At 46.2% G+C, this 17,520-nt stretch overlaps 1 pseudogene; it reads left to right on the forward strand.

Moving 5' to 3' along the window:
• Positions 1-14,576: 14,576 nt before the first annotated feature.
• The window catches only part of LOC142750376 (uncharacterized), a 28,987-nt pseudogene continuing 26,043 nt past the window's right edge, over positions 14,577-17,520 (forward strand).

Here is a 17,520-nt window from a genome sequence, read left to right on the forward strand (position 1 = left end):
TAGGACCCCTAGATAATGGTAATGGGGAGTTGATCACAGGGGATCAAGAGAAGGCAGAGTTACTAAATGGGTTCTTTAGCTCTGTATATACAACAGAAGAAAGAGCAGCTGATGTAGCCGGTGCCAGTGCTGTTAATATATCAGTTGATATACTGAATTGGATGAATGTAGAGATGGTCCAAGCTAAATTAAATAAAATAAATGTGCACAAGGCTCCGGGACCAGATGGGTTACACCCTAGAATTCTTAAAGAGCTTAGTTCAGTTATTTCTGTCCCCCTTTTCATAATATTCAGAGAATCTCTAGTGACTGGTATAGTGCCAAGGGACTGGCGCAGGGCAAATGTGGTGCCTATTTTCAAAAAGGGCTCTAGGTCTTCCCCGGGTAATTATAGACCAGTAAGCTTAACATCCATCATGGGGAAAATGTTTGAGGGGCTATTGAGGGACTATATACAGGATTATGTGACAATAAATAGCATTATAAGTGACAGCCAGCACGGTTTTACTAAGGACAGAAGTTGTCAAACTAACCTAATCTGTTTTTATGAAGAGGTGAGCAGAAGTCTAGACAGAGGGGCCGCTGTGGATTTAGTGTTTTTGGACTTTGCAAAGGCATTTGACACTGTCCCCCATAGACGCCTAATGAATAAATTAAGGACTATAGGTTTAGAAAATATAGTTTGTAATTGGATTGAGAATTGGCTCAAGGACCGTATCCAGAGGGTTGTGGTCAATGATTCCTTCTCTGAATGGTCCCCGGTTATAAGTGGTGTACCCCAGGGTTCAGTGCTGGGACCACTATTATTCAACTTATTTATTAATGATATAGAGGAAGGGATTAATAGCACTATTTCTATTTTTGCAGATGACACCAAGCTATGTAATATAGTTCAGACTATGGAAGATGTTCATGAATTACAGGCAGATTTAAACAAACTAAGTGTTTGGGCGTCCACTTGGCAAATGAAGTTTAATGTAGATAAATGTAAAGTTATGCATCTTGGTACCAACAACCTGCATGCATCATATGTCCTAGGGGGCGCTACACTGGCGGATTCACTTGTTGAGAAGGATCTGGGTGTACTTGTAAATCATAAACTCAATAACAGCATGCAGTGTCAATCAGCTGCTTCAAAGGCCAGCAGGATATTGTCGTGTATTAAAAGAGGCATGGACTCGCGGGACAGGGATGTAATAATGCCACTTTACAAAGCATTAGTGAGGCCTCATCTAGAATATGCAGTTCAGTTCTGGGCTCCAGTTCATAGAAAGGATGCCCTGGAGTTGGAAAAAATACAAAGAAGAGCAACGAAGCTAATAAGGGGCATGGAGAATTTAAGTTATGAGGAAAGATTGAAAGAATTAAACCTATTTAGCCTTGAAAAAAGACGACTAAGGGGGGACATGATTAACTTATATAAATATATTAATGGCACATACAAAAAATATGGTGAAATCCTGTTCCTTGTAAAACCCCCTCAAAAAACAAGGGGACACTCCCTCCGTCTGGAGAAAAAAAGGTTCAAGCTGCAGAGGCGACAAGGCTTCTTTACAGTGAGAACTGTGAATTTATGGAATAGCCTACCGCAGGAGCTGGTCACAGCAGGGACAGTAGATGGCTTTAAAAAAGGGTTAGATAATTTCCTAGAACAAAAAAATATTAGCTCCTATGTGTAGAAATTTTTCCTTCCCTTTTCCCTTCCCTTGGTTGAACTTGATGGACATGTGTCTTTTTTCAGCCGTACTAACTATGTAACTATGTAACTATGTAACTATGAGATCTGAGAGGCAGGGAATGAGAGGAAAGGGCGGGCCAGAGGATCTTACAGAGATGTTCCCTGGCGGCTAATACCGGCTTCCCTCAGATCCGTGGCGGATTCCGTGCATCCCGGGAGCCTGTGTACCGGACTGCAGGCTCACAAGGTAACACACAACCTGTGTGTAGACAATATGTAGACTAGGGATGTCACGATACCAGAATTTGGACTTCGATACCGATACTTCGTTTAGTATTGCGATTTCGATACCAATTTCGATACTTTTGCCAACAGTAATAAAAAAAAAATTCTTCCGTTTTCTGATGTGAGGCGCGACGTGTGATGAATTTTGAACGCGCCTCACATTTATAGCAATTAATCCCATCATGTTTCTCAGTCATATTGGGTTAATGTGCGAGGTACATGATGGGGTTAATTACTATTAATGTGAGGAACATAAAGGGTAAATTCATCGCACCTCGCGCCTCACATTAATAAGTGAATGAAAGCCGTGTTTAGTTCATTTTTTTACAGCGTACACATCATAAATGATGCAAAAACATTGTTGTCCGCGCCATTACTGAATGTGTGTATTTTATGTATTGAGACTTATTTTAATGTTTATTGTAAAAAAGGTGAAGGTGTATTTTTTTTTAAATTTAACAATACTTTGTTTTTACTTTATTTTTAAAATTTAATGTACTGACATATATCAGATATGTGCCAGTACATTAACCTGTGGACGGATAATACACAGGCAGTTGTTAGGACATACTTGGGTATGTCCTAACAACATGAAATATGGTAAGACAGCCCTGGGGTCCATCAATAGACCCTGGGCTGTCTGCCCATATATGGTATGGCCCTCGATCGCGTCACAGGAATTCCCTGTGACGCGATCCAGGGGCATCCCCCCTTCTCACTTTCCCCTGAATGCTGCAGTCAGCTGTGATCGCAGCATTCAGGGGAATAACGGCGGAGATGAGCGGTTTCTCTGATCTCCGCCGTTATAGAGCGGGGCTGTGGCTGTGTAATACAGCCATTGCCCCGCTCCTGACAGGAAGTGCGCGCGCGGTCAGCATGAGGTGATGCGGCCGGCGCTGCACTAATGAGCGGCAGTTCAGGCACTGAAGACAGAACATGGGGGTGTTTTGTAGCGCGCCCGCCATGTTCTATCTCCAGTGCCGCCGCTCATTAGTGCAGCGCTGGCCGCATTGCATCATCCTGACCCCGCGAACTTATCATGACTCAGGAGCGGGGCTGTGGCTGAATTACACAGCCGCAGCCGCGCTCCCATACATTCATGTGTTACTATACTGAGCTGTGCGGCTGCAACGTGCATCCCTAATGTAGACAATATCCGGCATATAAGACGACCCCACACTTTTGACATTTTTTTAAGGGTGTAAAAAGTCGTCTTGTACGCCGATATATACGGTACATAAATATATTTAGAGCCTAACAGAAGAGCACACAATTGTGCATGCATATAAGAGTATACAGCTAAAGCTCCAAGTTGCACCCAAAACAAAGACCATGCTTTATAAATAAAGGATATTGCACAAACCCATGGACTGCATGATAGGAAGCACGCAGGAACACTCCACACTGACCGCCCCCGATGCACGTTTGAGAAAGCTTGAGAAAGCTGACGGCGGTTAGATACATGGCCCAGCATCGAGACGACAGAACTCCCGCCGCGGCCGAAGAGGAAGGTAAGGTTAGCCCTGACTGGCGGGGTCTGACTCCCGGGACCCACCAATCAGCTGTTTTGAAGGGGCCGCAGCACTCGTACGAGAGCTGCTCCCCTTCATTCCTGTCACTTTATTCCGGTCACACTGTGAATCCATGTCGCCGATTCAGTGTGGGCGAGTAGTTAAAATGAAGGGGAAGCAGCTCTCGTACGAGTGCTGCGGCCCCTTCAAAACAGCTGATTTGCGGGTCCCGAGAGACACATCAGCTATTGATGGCCTATCCTGAGGATAGGCCATCAATGTTTAGGGACTGTACAACCCCTAAGCCTACGATGTAGCAGGCTTAGGGGGCCCATGAGACAGGATCACAGATTGTGTGATCCGTCTGCTGGGCCCTGTATCTAAGCTAATCACATGGTAGGCTTAGATACATGGCCCATGCGTGATCCTGTCTGCTGGGCCCTGTATCTAAGCCAATCACATGGTAGGCTTAGATACATGGCCCATGCGTGATCCTGTCTGCTGGGCCCTGTATCTAAGCCAATCACATGGTAGGCTTAGATACATGGCCCATGTGTGATCCTGTCTGATGGGCCCTGTATATAAGCCTACCACACTGTAGGTTTAGATACAGGGCCCCAGCACACAGTAATCTTATACTGTATAAGATTACTGTCTGCTGGACCCTGTATCTAAGCCTACGTTGTGGTAGGCTTAGATACAGGGTCCCACAGACAGTATCACACATGGGCCCTGTATCTAAGTCTAACACACGTGTTACTAATTATTTTTTGTGTGTTTTCTTACAGGTTCGGTCGTTGGACTACGTCGGATTCCAGGACTACTTCGAGGGCTGTGTGGGTTTTTTTTTTATTTCAATAAAATATTTTTTCTATGTCTTTGTGTTTTTTTTTAAACTTTATTACTACCGCCTTATTAATGGCCGCCGGCTGATTGACAGCATCCATTGCTAAGGCGGGGCTTAGTGTTAGCCGATGCAGAGGCTAACACTAACCCCCTTTATTACCCCGGTACCCACCGCCACCAGGGGTGCTGGGAAGAGCCGGGTACGATCCAGTACCTGACCATCTGTAGTGATGGTCGGCCACTGGGGTGGCAGCAGGCTGGTATTATCAGGAGGGGAAAGGCCAAAAACAGTGGCCCTTCCTACCCTGGTGATGCTAGGCTGCTGCTGCTTTATTGTATCTGGCTGGTTATGAAAAATGGGGGGGACCCCACGTCATTTTAAAAAATAAAAAATAATTGGAAAGAACGATGTGGGGTCCCCCCCAATTTTCATAACCAGCCAGATACAACAGCAGCAGCAGACAGCATTACAAGGGTGGGAAGGGCCACTGTTTTTGGCCTTCCCCAGCCTAATACTACCAGCCTGCGGCCACCCCGGTGCCTGCCCGTCACTACAGATGGTCGGGTACTGGTTCGTACCCGGCTCTTCCCAGTACTCCTGGTGGCGGTGGGTACCGGGGTAATAATGGGGGTTAGTGTAGCCTCTGCACCGGCTAACATTAAGCCTCGCCTTAGTAATGGAGGTTGTCAATCAGCCAGCGGCCATTACTAAGGCGGTAATAATAAAGTTTAAAAAGATACAAGCACATAGAAAAAATATTTTATTAAAATAAAAAAACACAACCCTCATTAACCATTTTATTGAGAATAAAAAAAACACCGTCATTGAAGTCCTCGAATCCGAAGTCCAACAACCGAACCTGTAAAAAAACACAAACACACAAAAATAATCAGTAGCACATAAAGAAGCAAAATTATTATTCTTACCTGTCCTGGGTCCAGCGCTGGAGACGCAATGTCAGCGAGCTGGGCCCTGTATCTAATCCAATCATGTGTGATACTGTCTCCTGAGCTGTGTATCTAATCCAATCATGTGTGATACTGTCTGCTGAGCTGTGTATCTAATCCAATCATGTGTGATACTGTCTGCTGGGCCCTGTATCTAATCGTATCTTGTGTGATACTGTCTGCTGGGCCCTATATCTAATCCGATCATGTGTGATACTGTCTGCTGAGCCACTGTATCTAATCCTATCATGTGTGATACTGCCTTCTGAGCCACTGTATCTAATCCTATCATGTGTGGTACTGCCTTCTGAGCCACTGTATCTAATCCTATCATGTGTGATGCTGCCTTCTGAGCCACTGTATCTAATCCTATCATGTGTGATACTGTCTGCTGAGCCACTGTATCTAATACTATCCATAGTTTATAGGGTCGTAGTGCTATAGATATGCTATGCTGTCTCCTATAAACACATTTTTTTGGGCGGACACATATGTATTGGGGCTATTTCCCTGACATTTTAAGCCCTGAGGGTATGTTCACACGGCAGCGTCTGTTACGGCTGAAATTACGGTGCTGTTTTCAGGAGAAAACAGCACCGTAATTTCAGCCGTAATGGCATGTGCAGGCGTCTTTCGCTGCGTCCATTACGGACGTAATTGGAGCTGTTTTTCTATGGAGTCCATGGAAAACGGCTCCATTTACGTCTGAAGAAGTGACAGCCACTTCTTTGACGCGGGCGTCTTTTTTTACGCGCCACCTTTTGATAGCGGCGCATAAAAAAAAATGACCGTCGGCACAGAACATAGTAAGACCCATTCAAATGAATGGGCAGATGTTTGCCAACGCTTTTGAGCCGCATTTTCGGACGTAATTCAATGCTAAAACGCCCGAATTACGTCCGTAAATAGGGTGTGTGAACCCAGCCTTAGTGACGCCCCCGGCTGCTAGTGCTGCATTGTTGGGTCACTTAGGAGACCCAGCGATGCAGCTGAAAGCTGCGGACCGTCGGCCATGAGGAGTTTGCGGGGGGGGGGCAGTAAGAATTTTTGCATCTGGGCCCATGAGCCTTTAGCTACGCCCCTGCTGATAAAGCTCCCAGGTAATGCATTAAACGGTTTAAAAACGGATGTCTCTGCTATCCGTCCTCCATAGGCGTCCATGTTAAAACTAAAACACATGCATATGCATGGAATAGCGCAACCTTTAAAGCTATTCCACGTAGCAAAAAAATAAATGTTGGGTGTATGGGGTCTATGGATCCATTTAAGCGTCAGGAGCTTTCCCGCCACATACAGTAAACTGATAGAAATACCATGGTGTGAAAGACGCCTTAGAAGCTTCAGGGAAAATAAATCGTGACAAAAATAGTGCAGAATGCAGCGAATATTGTCCGGTAAAATGCCGAACAGCAAGTGGAAGCGGTACACTGAAGAGGATTTTGAACCTTTACTTGTGGCGGAGGTCACAGATTGTGGCAGAGGCTCTGTGGGAGGAGGGGAGAGGGGCATAGGAGGCAGAGGTTGCGTGGGGGGCCAGAGGGGAGATGCCGCCCTGGGGACTTTAAGTGCTGATGCCCCCTATAACTCCTGAAGTTACGGTAACAGCGTAGCTCGCTGACATTGCGGCTCCAGCGCTGGACACCGGAAACGTAAGTGGAACAATTTCTTTGCTTTTTTATGTGTTACTAATTTTTTTTTTTGTGTTTTACCGTTTGGGTTGTTAAACTACTTCGGATTCGAGGACTACTTCGATTACAGCGTGGTTTTTGTAATTCTCAATAAAATGGTTAACAAGGGTTGTCTGTTTTTTGCCTTAGCGTCCATTACTAAGGCTGGAGCTTGGCCTTTCTACCGGCTAACACTAACACTAACCCCCATTATCACCCCGGTATCCACCGCCACCAGGGGTACTGGGAAGAGCCGGGTACGATCTAGTACCTGACCATCTGCAGTGATGGTCGGGCACTGGGGCGGCCGCAGGCTGGTGTTAGTAGGCTGGGAAAGCCCAAAAATCGTGGCCCTTTCCACCCTGGTAATGCTAGCCTGCTGCTGCTATGTTGTATCTGGCTAGTTCTCAAAAATGGGGTTGACCCCATGTAATTTTTTTCTGATTATACATTTACATGAGGTGCGGTCCCCATTTTTCATAACTAGCCAGATACAACACAGCAGCAGGCTAGCATTACCAGGATGGGAATTGGCATGTGTAACGTCTATGGCCGAGGGCCGTCGTTCAGACTTACCCTCTGACGGCGCCGACCATGGACATCTGTGTTCTCTGCGACATCTCCCTCCAGGGAGACGCTGGCACTCACTGGGACTGTTTCCCGCAGGGCGCATGTGCCCGCGCGTGCACGGCCTCAAAGGGCCAGTACGCGTCCAGCTGTCATTAGTCAATAATTAGCCCAGAATGCTGCTGAACTATAAAAAGGGCTCTGCCCACTTGATCCATGCCTGAGCATTGTTGTCTACCTATAGTTTGTCTTGCAAATGGTCTCCCAGTGTTTTCCAGTTCCAGTGTTACCTGTTCCTGCTGCCTGTATCCTGTATCCCGTGCTACCGTGCCTCTGTGCCATCTACAGTGAAAGTCAAGTCGTGTCTTCCGCTGCATCTACTGTGCCATTTACAGTGAGTGTCAAGTCATGTCTTCCGCTCCATCTACTGTGCCATCTACATTGAGAGTCAAGTGGTGTCACCGCTGCTGTCTACATTGCCGCAGGTACCCGTTCTGGACTATAGACATTGTTTTTTACCTAGTTGGCCAGCTGCTATCCCGCTACGCGGTACGGCCCAGTGGGTTCACAACCTGCGCCGTGACACCATGGTGTTTGGGCTTTCCCAGCCTAATAATACCAGCATGTAGCCACCCCATTACACAACCATCACTACAGATAGTTGGGTATTGGATCGTACCTGGCTCTTCCCGGTACCCCTGGTGGCGGGGGGTAACGGGTTAATAATGGGGGGTTAGTGTCAGGCTCTGCACCAGCTAACACTAAGCCCGTCCTTAGTAATGGATGCGGTCAATCACACAGCGGCCATTACTAAGGCGGTAGTAATATAGTTAAAAACAGAGAGAAAAAAAATATATATTTTATTAAAATAAAAAACACCCACACAACCCTCGTTAACCATTTTATTGAGAAAAAAAACCACTGTATTTTCCGATCAGATATTAAAGCCTACATTGCAGACTCTGGCTTTCCTTCCTTATCAGAAGACAATCTCACTGTTTTGGAAGCTCCAATTTCCTTGCAGGAGCTGTCTTATGCCCTTAAACATTCTCTACAAAAGATTTTTTGATGCTTTGAGTCCACATTTCTTAACTTCCTTCAATTCTTTTTCCACCTCATCAGCCATCCCCTCTGATGCAAATAGTGCACACATAGCAGTGATTCCTAAACCCGGGAAGGACCCCTCACAATGCGCAAGTTACAGACCGATTTCTCTTCTCAACGCAGACATCAAGCTCTTTGCAAAGATTCTTGCTGTGCATTTGGCACCGTTGCTGAGGGATATCGTTCACACGGATCAGGCTGGATTCATGGTTCTCAGGTAGAGAGGCATGTGACAACACAACGAAGGTAATTAACCTTATCCACAAGGCTAAGCTTAGTATCTAATATACCACTCATACCCTTTAATTTTCATTCTGACCTTGGAGCCTTTTCTTCGTCATGTTCGTGCAAACCCTGACATTAAGGGGCTGCAGGCAGGTGATACGGTGGATAAGGTTGCAGCGTATGTGGATGATTTATAATTTTTTTTGACCAACCCATCCATATCCCTCCCAAACCTCATGCAGGAATTCCAATGATTTTCTAAACTGCCTAATTTCAAAATAAGGTTCGCTAAATCGGAAGCAATGAACATCTCTCTCCCCTCCCCTCTCTTACTCTGCTTGGAACATTCCCTTAGCTTTAAATGGAACCCTCAAATATCTTGGGGTTAACATCCCAGCTGACTTGAAAGAACTATTCAGCATAAATTTCCCTCCTTTCCTTGCCGAAATAAAGTTGGACTGCTCGAGGTGGATGAAAGGTACCTTCACATGGATGGGACGACACCATATTCAAAATGAATACCCTTCCTAGGATCTTGTACCTGTTCCAGGCTCTTCCTATAGTCACCCCACTATCGTTTTTCAAAGCGGTCAATTCCCGGCAAATATCATTAGTTTTGAATGGTAAATCTTCTAGACTCAAACACACACTTTTGTGTAGAATTAAAGAGTCAGGGGGCCTAGCTCTTAGGCTGGGTTCACACGAGCATGTTACGTCCGTATTTCGCCCACAAGTCCCGGACCGAACACATTGCAGGGAGCCGGGCTCCTAGCATCATAGTTATGTACGATGCTAGGAGTCCCTGCCTCGCTGCAGGACAACTGTCCCAGACTGTAATCTTGTTTTCAGTATGGGACAGTAGTTGAACGGAGAGGCAGGGACTCCTAGCATCGTACATAACTATGATGCTAGAAGCCCGGCTCCCTGCAGTGTGTTCGGTCCGGGACTTGCGGCCAAAATATGTTCCGTCCATTACGGACGTAACATGCTCGTGTGAACCCAGCCTTACTGATGTTAGAACTTACTATATTGCGTCCCACCTCGCGCGGATAGTTGACTGGTGTAGACGCTCTCTTCAAACCGTGGGTGAGTTTGGAGCAAAATTTCTCTACGGTTCCCCTTGCTGTTATCCCATGGCTGGACCGTACCCAACTCAAACCCCTTCGCCAACACCCTACTATTGGCCCTACTCTGTTATGTTGCTCCATCTCATCGGTGAGGTCCAGTTCACTCCTCAATGTACCCCATTTTGGGGAACCCTTTTTTCTCCTCAGGACTGACAGACCCAGTCTTTCGATCCTGGTTCGTCTCAGGCAAGTTCACAGCAGCTCATTTCCTGAGTGGTGCAGATTGGCTCTCTATTTCTGATCTGTCTCAGCTACCTGACCTACAGCCCTTGGATCATTGGAGATCCCTTCAACTTCACAATTTTTGTTCCTCCATTTCATCTCCTTCTTTATATCAAATTGACATGACACCTTTGGAAGATTTGCGTGTTGGTACTGATCTGATTCGACACACGTTGTCGACAATTTACACCCTACTTCAAAATCCTCCTGATCTCCCTCTCCCTGACTACCTCTCACAATGGGAGATTGATTTGAGCATTTCCCTCTCAACCGGGTAACGAACACGCATCCTCACCATGGCCCACAAGACCTCAATCAGCTCCCGTTATCAAGAAGCCAGTTTCAAACTACTATCTCGTTGGTACAGGGTTCCGGTTCGTCTGCACCGCCTCCTTCCTACAACATCTCCCCTTTGTTGGAGATGTGGATTGGAGGATGGTACCCTCCTCCACACCTTTTGGTCATGCCCTCTTCTAGTTCCGTATTGGGATGGAGTTAAGAGGGTGATCTGCGAGGTCACAGACACAGGCATTCTTATGGATGCAGCTTTCTTCCTCCTCCATCACTGCGACATTCCTGTTGATATATACAAACGCTCACTGCTTCACTTTCTAGTGATGGCAGCACGTCATTGCATTCCATTAAAATGGAAAAATTCCTCTCCTCCTGCTCTGTCCCTCTGGATTTCTAAGGTCAACGACCACATGCATATGGAAGACGACCTCCACCATCCATGACTCACATGATAAATTCTGCCAAACATGGACTCCATGGATTATCTTTCAGAGTTCTGATACATACAAAGACATCCTTCGGGAGATGAGTCCTGATCAGCGACCCGAGTAAGGTTCTTTCGTGGTGATGCGGCATGCTTCAATATGTAGTACTATATTCCTTTCTTTCTTATCATTCTCTTCATTGCCTCCTCCTCCCTCCTCCTTATATTCGTCCTGTTTCTTTAGATTTTTGCTCCATTTGGTATTTGACTGCAGAAAATCTTATCACTCACCTACGTGAGCTTGCTCTTCTGAATAGTATAATTTCCCATGTATATTGTTTTTATATTCTTTTTGTTATTGTATACTGTGTATCCCTTCTGATCTGTAAACTGGATCTTTTAGGTCATGAAAATAAAGAATTTAAAAAAACAAAAACAAAACGCTGTCTTTGAAGTAGTCTTCGAATCCGAAGTAGTCCAACAACTTAACCTGTCAAAAAACACAAAAAATAAATAATCAGTAACACATAAAAGCAAAACAATTATTATACTTCCCTTTCCTGGGTCCAGCGCTGGAGCGATGGGAAACTTCTGACGTCACTGCCCATATATGGATAGTGGTGTGAGGAGCAGTGCTGGAGTCCTCGAGCAGAGTGCTAGTACAGGCTCTGACTCGGGACTACGGTCCAGGGAAAGCTCCTGACGTCACTGTCTATATATGGACAGTGATGTCAGGGGCTTCCCCAGAGTCAGAATCCCCAGGCAGAGCGCTAATAGAGGCTGGGATTCCAGCCCTGGGAAAACTTCTATATGGACAGTGACGTCAGGAGCAGTGCTTGAGTCCCTGGGCACAGCGCTAGCTGATGCTCTGCTCGGGGACTTCAGATTAACAGATTTTAATACAGCCGTGTGGCGACCATTAAAAAAACAGCGGTCACATGGAGGTAAAAAACGGTTGTGTGAATAGAGCCTTAAAAGGGGTTTTCCCGAGGACATGTCATAAATATCAGATAGATGCTGCTCCCACCTCTGGGACACGCACCTATCTCTAGTACGGGGCTCCCTAAACCCTGTTCTACCTTTTTCTGCTCCCGCTGCCTCCTGGCCACTTACTATATGGTCGGGAGTTACGAAAACAGCGTAGCTTGCTGAGCTATGACGCTTCCGGAAGTCCCATAGTAGTGAATGGCAGTTACGGAAGCAGCGTAGAATGCGAGTCATGCCACTGAGTGTGCGTGTGGTCAGTGTGATGTGACCAGCCTTGCACTAATGATTGCCGGCACTGAAGAGAGATCATAGAGGCACACTTCAAAACACCCCCATGTTCTGTCTTCAGTGCCTGCGCCGGTCACATCACATCATGCTGATCTAGGACGTGCGCGCACTTCTTATTGTTAGGAGCGGGCCAATAGCTGTATTACACAGCAGCAGTCCCGCTCTAATGGCGGAGATGAGAGAAACCTCTCATCTCTGCCACTATTCCCTTGAATGCTGCGATCAAAGCTGACCGCAGCACTCAAGGGGAAAATGAGAAGGGGGATGCCCTTTAGATTGCGTCACAGGCAATCCCTGTGACGCGACCGAGGGACATACCATATATGGGCAAACAGCCCAGGGTCCATTGAAGGACCCCAGAGCTGTCTGACCATGTTTTCTGTTGTTAGGGCATACTTAAGTATATCTGAACAACTGCAAGTGTACTATCAGTATATAGATATATGCCAGGACATTAAAGTTAAAAAATAAAAAAGTAAAAAATAAATAAAGTAATGTTAAATAAAAAAAATACACAATTTTTTTTTACAATAAATATTAAAATAAGTCTCAATACATAAAATATACATATATTTGTTATCGTCGCGAATGTAATAACACATTTATAGCGTCATTCATATTTACTCTGTAATAAAATAAAAACGGCTTTCTTTCACTTATTAATGTGAGGCACGAGGTATTATGAATTTTGTACCTCCATGTGCCTCACATTAATAGTAATTAACCCCATCATGTACTTCACACAATAAACCAATATGTTGTCCATTATGACTGAGGAACATGATGGGGTTAATTACTATAATATTATATTATACCATATGTGAGGCACGTGGAGGTTGAAAATTCATCACACCACGTGCCTCACATTAGAAAATGGAAGAACTTTTTTCTTATTAGGGCATGACCACACGTGGCGGATTTCCTCCGCAACTGTCCGCATCAATGCCGCACAGAATCTGCGTTGCAGATTCTGCTGCGGATCTGCACAAAATGTGCAGTACATTGATGCGGACTAGCTGCTGCGGACTGCGGGAAAAGTACTTCCCTTCTCCCTATCAGTGCAGGATAGAGAGAAGGGACAGCACTTTCCCTAGTGAAAGTAAACGATTTTCATACTTACCGGCCGTTGTCTTGGTGACGCGTCCCTCTTTCGGCATCCAGCCCGACCTCCCTGGATGACGCGCCAGTCCATGTGACCGCTGCAGCCTGTGCTTGGCCTGTGATTGGCTGCAGCCGTCACTTAGACTGAAACGTCATCCTGGGAGGCCGGACTGGAGACAGACGCAGGGAGTTCTCGGTAAGTATGAACTTATATATTTTTTAACAGATACGTGTATATTGAGATCGGTAGTCACTGTCCCGGGTGCAGAAACAGTTACTGCCGATCGCTTAACTCTTTCAGCACCCTGGACAGTGACTATTTACTGACGTCTCCTAGCAACGCTCCCGTCATTACGGGAGCCCCATTGACTTCCTCAGTCTGGCTGTAGACCTAGAAATACATAGGTCCAGCCAGAATGAAGAAATGTCATGGTAGTAAAACCAATACGCTCCGCAGCACACATAAGATCTGCGGACTTCATTGCGGAATTTTGACTCTCCATTGAAGTCAATGGAGAAATTCCGCCATGAGTCCGCCACTGCTCCGCAACAGACAGAGCATGCTGCGGACACCAAATTCCGCTCCGCAGCCTATGCTCCGCAGCGGAATTTTATGCCTCGTCTAAACGAACACTGCTAAATTAAAGTGTAAGTCAATGGACAAACGGCACCGCTGCGGATTAACGCTGCGGAGTGTCCGCAGCGGAATTTAAGTGAAATTCCGCCACGTGTGAACCCAGCCTTACTATTGTTGGCAAAGTATCGTTTTGGTATCGAGAATCGCAATACTACACAAAGTATCGGTATCGAAGTCCAAATTCTGGTATCATGACAACCCTAAGGGCAAAGCCACACGTGGCGGAATTGCTCTTGAATTCCGCTGCGGACACTCCGCAGCGTTAATCCGCAGCGGAGCCGTTTCTCCATTGACTTCCACTTCTATTTAGTAGTGTTCGTTTAGACGATGCGGAAAATTCCGCTGCGGAGCATAGGCTGCGGTGCGGAATTTGGTGTCCGCAGCATGCAATGGCTGTTGCGGAGTTGTGGCGGACTGGTTGCGGACTCATGGCGGAATTTCTCCATTGACTTCAATGGAGAGTCAAAATTCCGCAATCGAATCCGCACATGTTATGTGTGGTGCGGATTTCGGGTGTGTTGCGGTGCGGATTTCAAGCAGGAGCAGGATATGACATCATTCTGTAGAGGAAAGGAAGCCGCCATTTTCGGCTTGCAGCCTGACAGTAATATCCAAGAAGAGACTGAAAAGTCAGAACCCAGTGTGCAATGTCAAGATATAGGCGCATGGACATGGAAGTTTCCGCACTGATAAATCTGGTAAGTACATGTATATGTTTATGTCATGTTGTTTAAAGTGGACTAGTATGTATGGTTTATCACTAGCAGCACCTGCAGTAATTACATATTCAAAGGCAGATCAACATGTAACAGATCCAACGTTAATCCTAAGTACAAAACAAACTGCAATATGCACTGTGTATTTCTTTTGTAGGTGCATAATAGGCCAGAAATATGGGACACCTCAAGTGCTGGTTATAGTGACCGTAATGCACGTGAGGACGGATGGACCTACGTGTGTCGCGGTCTGTACCCCGAGTGGAATGGGATGCTGGAGAGAGAGCAGGGAGTGATTGGTAAGTTTGCATATAGGTTGTAATGCAGATCGTTTTAAACACTGTATGCTAACGTTGTTTTGCATCATTTGAATGCTGAAATGTCTATTCAAATCTTTGGCCTTTCCTGGCTAGCTAAACCATACACCAACTTCTGTCATGTCACTATGACATGTGCGAAGTTGTTGACCACTTTCTTCCAACTGTAAGGGTATGTTCACATGGCCTATTTACGGCCGTAAATCGTGCGTTTGACACCCCGATTTACGTCAGAAAGTACGTCTTGAAAGCGTTGACACACATATGCCCATTGAAAGCAATGGCCAGATGTTTGCCAGCGTATTGGAGCCGTCTCTTCAGGCGTAATTATAGGCGTAAAATGCCTCCATTTCGCATGGAAAGAGGTCGTGGGAACCCAGCCGTAGCCATATCCACTGTCTAGTCGAGTTCTGACCCTATGATGTTGTTGCATTGATGATCTATCCTCAGGACAGGCCATTTGAAGCGATTGCTCTGGATACACCTTACTTCATCCCCTATGCCCTAATTTTCAAACAAAATTCCTTTTCCAGAAAATGATGTGCGAAACAGATGGCGGACAGTCCGCGACCGTTTCCGGAAGCAGCTGTCAAAAACACCTGCAAGTGGCTCCTCTCCGGCACGTGGCGCAACGATTGCACACTATGAGGAACTTGCTTTCCTTATTCCGTGCAGGGAGCTATGAACGTAAGTCTCTATTTGCACACACACCTGGGTTAAAAGGGAGCGCATGAACCACCTGATTACAATCAATCGGATTTCAATTTCCCTCCTTTGTCGATTACAGTGGACATGTTTGTTTGGATTTTGCCAGTGTCGTCACTAAAATGTCCCTTGACCATACACATTATGACATATCACTCTGCGTTGCTTATGTAACTCATTCTCTTCTTGAAGAGAATGAGTCTTTAGTTTCTACCCACAAGCTTGTTGTCAGATCGTGTGTGTGTATAATGGCAACCAGCAATGTTAGCGATATTTGCGAATTACAAACTGTCAGAGAAATGTGTTAACATTCCCAAAACTCAGTGGCCTTTTTTTTGCTTGCAGATCTCAGGGCAATGTACCACCTCGCCCTCCGCAAGTGAGTGCCCTTGCCCAGGTGCAGCAGCAGACCTTGGGAGCATCGTCTGACTATGTGGTGGGGGACATGACTGAGGAAGATGTGCCCCACGAGTCAACTCCGGCCCCAGCAGTTCCTCGTGAACACACCTCTCCAGCCCCCCCGGCAGGACCTTCCCGTCATAGGCAACGAGTGTGTGGGCGAAAGCGCGTGGCCACACCGGAAACGAGCAACACGGTGGAGGCACAAGCCTTAACAATGATTCGGAGGGTGGAGGCCGAGGATGAGTTCCACAATTTTGATTATTCCCTCGCTGGCCGCTGTCGCGGTATGGACAAAAATCGACCAGACAGCATATATGACATGTGCCTATGCGCTGGCAGATATATTTGAGGCCCCCCAGCCCCTACCCGATGTGGCTGACATCATCTTCCACCTGCGCACGTTGACTGGGCGTAGGGCTGACCCGTCTGCCGCTGTGCCGCACGCCCCACCTCCTGCCTCTGCACCCTCACTGCAGCCCCATCCATATTTTTCCCCCTGGTCTCATGGACATCCTTCTGCTTCCTCTTTCCGTCCATACTCCAATGTCCCAACCACTTTGCCCACCTCTTACTCTTCCAATCTCCCACCTCTTCACATTCATCCTCCCACCTCTGCGTCATATATGCCTCCTACCACTATCTCCTCCTCTGTCCCCTCTTCGTTTCCCCAATTGACCCCTCCTCGCTACCATACGTTGCATTAGGTTTTCTGTTTTTGTTGTTGGTCGCTAATGTACCTGTGGGGTTATTTATGGTCCAAGTTCATCCCTGATTGTTCTCAGGGCGTCTATTTGTGATGTGTTGACGTGTCATAAAAGTTTAGTTCAATTGCTGACTCTGCCTTGTGTCTTTGCCGTTTTTAATGTGTGGGCGTCAAAATGTTGAAGGGCATCAAGGGGACAATACAGAATGTTCACGGTGTGGTCGCTTTCATGAAGGAAATACTGTGTGGTTGGATATGCTATGGTGTGCTGAACAAAGAAAGCCAACCTGAACATCATACTCACTTTTCACACATGTGATTTCTCAAATACACACACTTAGGCAAAATCAGAATCATCGTGCATTTTTTTATTTAAAAGGAAGCACATCCAACAGACAATTTAGCAATCCATAGGAGTATCATTGACAGAATAGCCTACTGTTTGGACATGAGACGGATTACTGCTGGGTAGGCTGCACACCACCAACACAGGAGTATTGCAAAGGCACAGCCCCTTCAGAAGTCCAGAAAAAATCTGCGAAAATATCTCTAACTCGTACACCATGACTGGCCTACCCAACAGAACCTCAGGGGCAGTGACAATGAAAGATTGTATCCAAAACATATACCTTCTTAGATCGCGGTAAAGAAGTGCAAAATGACCTTTGGTTGATCTTACAGCAACCAAATTGTCAACCCACAGTTGGACACGGCCTCTTTCTTCAGCCTGCATGAAAATAATGATAGTGAAATCCAAGAAACATGT

The sequence above is a fragment of the Rhinoderma darwinii genome, chromosome 3 (genome assembly GCF_050947455.1).
Source record: "Rhinoderma darwinii isolate aRhiDar2 chromosome 3, aRhiDar2.hap1, whole genome shotgun sequence".
NCBI lineage: Eukaryota > Metazoa > Chordata > Amphibia > Anura > Rhinodermatidae > Rhinoderma > Rhinoderma darwinii.